This window comes from Leiobunum rupestre, chromosome 2 (genome assembly GCF_980474605.1).
Source record: "Leiobunum rupestre chromosome 2, qqLeiRupe1.1.hap1, whole genome shotgun sequence".
Classification (NCBI taxonomy): Eukaryota; Metazoa; Arthropoda; class Arachnida; order Opiliones; family Sclerosomatidae; genus Leiobunum; species Leiobunum rupestre.
In genome coordinates this window covers 32,652,101-32,657,330 of record NC_143385.1, presented here as the reverse complement: position 1 = coordinate 32,657,330, position 5,230 = coordinate 32,652,101, and positions in this window count along the sequence as shown.

Here is a 5,230-nt window from a genome sequence, read left to right as displayed (position 1 = left end):
AGAGGGTATGAAATTTGATAGCGCGAGAGTATTAAATTTGATAGGGCGAGGGTCAAAACTTTGATTGCGCGAGGGTATAAATTTGATAGCGTGAGGGTATTAAATTTTATAGAGCGAGGGTCAAAACTTTGATAGCGTGAGTGTCTAAAATGTGTTAGCGTGAGTGTAAAAAATGTGTTAGCGCGGGTGTATAAAATATGACAGCGAGAGGGTATGAAATTTGATAGCTCGAGGGCATTAAATTTGATAGCGCGAGGGTATTAAATTTGATAGGCTGAGGGTCAAAACTTTGATTGCGCGAGGGTATAAAATTTGATAGCGCAAGAAAATATTAAATTTGATAGGGCGAGGGTCAAAACTTTGATTCCGCGAGGTTATAAAATTTGATAGCGCGAGGGTCTAAAATGTGTTAGCGTGTGGGTATAAAATGTGTTAGCGCGGGTGTATAAAATGATAGTGAGAGGGTATGAAATTTGATAGCGCGAGGGTATTAAATTTGATAGGGCGAGGGTCAAAACTTTGATTGCCAGAGGGTATTAAATGTGGTAGCGCGAGAATCAAAAATTTGATAGCGCGAGGGTATAAAATTTGATAGCGAGAGGGTCTATCAATTTCATAGCGCGAGTGTCAAACCTTTGATAGCGTGAGGGTCTAAAGTGTAAAAGCGCGAGGGTCTAAAATGTGTTAGCGTAAGGGTATTAAATGTGTTAGCGTGGGTGTATAAAATGTGATAGCGCGGGTGTATAAAATGTGATAGCGCGGGTGTATAAAATGTGTTAGCGCGGGTGTATAAAATGTGATAGCGGGAGGGTATAAAATTTGATAGCGCTAGGTAATTAAATTTGATAGGGCGAGGGTCAAAACTTTGATTGCGCGAGGGTATAAAATTAGATAGCGTGAGGGTCTAAAATGTGTTAGCGTGAGGGTATAAAATGTGTTAGCGTGGGTGTATAAAATGTGATAGCGAGAGGGTATGAAATTTGATAGCGCGAGGGTATTAAATTTAATAGGGCGAGGGTATTAAATTTAATAGGGCGAGGGTCAAAACTTTGATTGCGCGAGGGTATAAATTTGATAGCGTGAGGGTATTAAATTTTATAGGGCGAGGGTCAAAACTTTGATAGCGTGAGTGTCTAAAATGTGTTAGCGTGAGTGTATAAAATGTGTTAGCGCGGGTGTTTAAAATGTGACAGCGAGAGGGTATGAAATTTGATAGCTCGAGGGCATTAAATTTGATAGCGCGAGGGTATTAAATTTGATAGGGTGAGGGTCAAAACTTTGATTGCGCGAGGGTTTAAAATTTGATAGCGCGAGGATATTAAATTTGATAGGGCGAGGGTCAAAACTTTGATTCCGCGAGGTTATGAAATTTGATAGCGCGAGGGTCTAAAATGTGTTAGCTTGAGGGTATAAAATGTGTTAGCGCGGGTGTATAAAATGAGAGTGAGAGGGTATGAAATTGGTTAGCGCGAGGGTATTAAATTTGATAGGGCGAGGGTCAAAACTTTGATTGCCAGAGGGTATTAAATGTGGTAGCGCGAGAATCAAAAATTTGATAGCGCGAGGGTATAAAATTTGATAGCGCGAAGGTCAAACCTTTGATAGCGTGAGGGTCTAAAGTGTAAAAGCGCGAGGATCTAAAATGTGTTAGCGTGAGGGTATAAAATGTGTTAGCGCGGGTGTATAAAATGTGATAGCGAGATGGTATGAAATTTGATAGCGCTAAGGTATTAAATTTGATAGGGCGAGGGTCAAAACTTTGATTGCGCGAGGGTATAAAATTTGATAGCGTGAGGGTATTAAATTTATAGGGCGAGGGTCAAAACTTTGATTGCGCGAGGGTATAAAATTTGGTAGCGCGAGGTTATTAAATTTGATAGAGCGAGGGTCAAATTTTTGATTGCGCGAGTATATAAAATTTGATAGCGCGAGGTTATTAAATTTGATAGAGCGAGGGTCAAATTTTTGATTGCGCGAGTATATAAAATTTGATAGCGCGAGCGTCTAAAATGTGTTAGCGTGAGGATATAAAATGTGTTAGCTCGGGTGTATAAAATGATAGTAAGAGGGTATGAAATTTGATAGCGCGAGGGTATTAAATTTGATAGAGCGAGGGTCAAAACTTTGATTGTGCGAGGGTATAAAATTTGATAGCGCGAGGGTATAAAATTTTATAGGGCGAGGGTCTAAAATGTGTTAGCGTGAGTGTATAAAATGTGTTAGCGCGGGTATGTAAAATGTGATAGCAAGAGGGTATAAAATTTGACAGCGCGAGGGTATTAAATTTGATAGGGCGAGGGTCAAAACTTTGATTGCGCGAGGGTTTAAAATTTGATAGCGTGAGGGTATTAAATTTGATAGGGCGAGGGTCAAAACTTTGATTGCGCGAGGGTATAAAATTAGATAGCGTGAGGGTCTAAAATGTGTTAGCGTGAGGGTATAAAATGTGTTAGCGTGGTTGTATAAAATGTGATAGCGAGAGGGTATGAAATTTGATAGCGCGAGAGTATTAAATTTGATAGGGCGAGGGTCAAAACTTTGATTGCGCGAGGGTATAAATTTAATAGCGTGAGGGTATTAAATTTGATAGCGCGAGGGTATTAAATTTGATAAGACGAGGGTCAAAACTTTGATTGCGCGAGGGATTAAAATTTGATAGCGTGAGGGTATTAAATTTGATAGGGTGATGGTCAAAACTTTTATTGCGCGAGGGATTAAAATTTGATAGCGTGAGGGTCTAAAATGTGTTAGCGTGAGGGTATTAAATGTGTTAGCGCGGGTGTATAAAATGTGATAGCGCGGGTGTATAAAATGTGTTAGCGCGGGTGTATAAAATGTGATAGTGAGAGGGTATAAAATTTGATAGCGCTAGGGTATTAAATTTGATAGGGCGAGGTTCAAAACTTTGATTGCGCAAGGGTATAAAAGTAGATAGCGTGAGGGTCTAAAACGTGTTAGCGTGAGGGTATAAAATGTGTTAGCGTGGGTGTATAAAATGTGATAGCGAGAGGGTATGAAATTTGATAGCGCGAGAGTATTAAATTTGATAGGGCGAGGGTCAAAACTTTGATTGCGCAAGGGTATAAATTTGATAGCGTGAGGGTATTAAATTTTATAGAGCGAGGGTCAAAACTTTGATAGCGTGAGTGTCTAAAATGTGTTAGCGTGAGTGTAAAAAATGTGTTAGCGCGGGTGTATAAAATATGACAGCGAGAGGGTATGAAATTTGATAGCTCGAGGGCATTAAATTTGATAGCGCGAGGGTATTAAATTTGATAGGGTGAGGGTCAAAACTTTGATTGCGCGAGGGTATAAAATTTGATAGCGCGAGGATATTAAATTTGATAGGGCGAGGGTCAAAACTTTGATTCCGCGAGGTTATAAAATTTGATAGCGCGAGGGTCTAAAATGTGTTAGCGTGTGGGTATAAAATGTGTTAGCGCGGGTGTATAAAATGATAGTGAGAGGGTATGAAATTTGATAGCGCAAGGGTATTAAATTTGATAGGGCGAGGGTCAAAACTTTGATTGCCAGTGGTATTAAATGTGGTAGCGCGAGAATCAAAAATTTGATAGCGCGAGGGTCAAAACTTTGATAGCGTGAGTGTCTAAAATGTGTTAGCGTGAGGGTCTAAAATGTGTTAGCGTAAGGGTATTAAATGTGTTAGCGTGGGTGTATAAAATGTGATAGCGCGGGTGTATAAAATGTGATAGCGCGGGTGTATAAAATGTGTTAGCGCGGGTGTATAAAATGTGATAGCGGGAGGGTATAAAATTTGATAGCGCTAGGTAATTAAATTTGATAGGGCGAGGGTCAAAACTTTGATTGCGCGAGGGTATAAATTTAGATAGCGTGAGGGTCTAAAATGTGTTAGCGTGAGGGTATAAAATGTGTTAGCGTGGGTGTATAAAATGTGATAGCGAGAGGGTATGAAATTTGATAGCGCGAGGGTATTAAATTTAATAGGGCGAGGGTCAAAACTTTGATTGCGCGAGGGTATAAATTTGATAGCGTGAGGGTATTAAATTTTATAGGGCGGGGGTCAAAACTTTGATAGCGTGAGTGTCTAAAATGTGTTAGCGTGAGTGTATAAAATGTGTTAGCGCGGGTGTTTAAAATGTGACAGCGAGAGGGTATGAAATTTGATAGCTCGAGGGCATTAAATTTGATAGCGCGAGGGTATTAAATTTGATAGGGTGAGGGTCAAAACTTTGATTGCGCGAGGGTTTAAAATTTGATAGCGCGAGGATATTAAATTTGATAGGGCGAGGGTCAAAACTTTGATTCCGCGAGGTTATGAAATTTGATAGCGCGAGGGTCTAAAATGTGTTAGCTTGAGGGTATAAAATGTGTTAGCGCGGGTGTATAAAATGAGAGTGAGAGGGTATGAAATTTGTTAGCGCGAGGGTATTAAATTTGATAGGGCGAGGGTCAAAACTTTGATTGCCAGAGGGTATTAAATGTGGTAGCGCGAGAATCAAAAATTTGATAGCGCGAGGGTATAAAATTTGATAGCGCGAAGGTCAAACCTTTGATAGCGTGAGGGTCTAAAGTGTAAAAGCGCGAGGATCTAAAATGTGTTAGCGTGAGGGTATAAAATGTGTTAGCGCGGGTGTATAAAATGTGATAGCGATATGGTATGAAATTTGATAGCGCTAAGGTATTAAATTTATAGGGCGAGGGTCAAAACTTTGATTGCGCGAGGGTATAAAATTTGGTAGCGCGAGGTTATTAAATTTGATAGAGCGAGGGTCAAATTTTTGATTGCGCGAGTATATAAAATTTGATAGCGCGAGGTTATTAAATTTGATAGAGCGAGGGTCAAATTTTTGATTGCGCGAGTATATAAAATTTGATAGCGCGAGCGTCTAAAATGTGTTAGCGTGAGGGTATAAAATGTGTTAGCTCGGGTGTATAAAATGATAGTAAGAGGGTATGAAATTTGATAGCGCGAGGGTATTAAATTTGATAGAGCGAGGGTCAAAACTTTGATTGTGCGAGGGTATAAAATTTGATAGCGCGAGGGTATTAAATTTTATAGGGCGAGGGTCTAAAATGTGTTAGCGTGAGTGTATAAAATGTGTTAGCGCGGGTATGTAAAATGTGATAGCGAGAGGGTATAAAATTTGACAGCGCGAGGGTATTAAATTTGATAGGGCGAGGGTCAAAACTTTGATTGCGCAAGGGTATAAAATTAGATAGCGTGAGGGTCTAAAATGTGTTAGCGCGG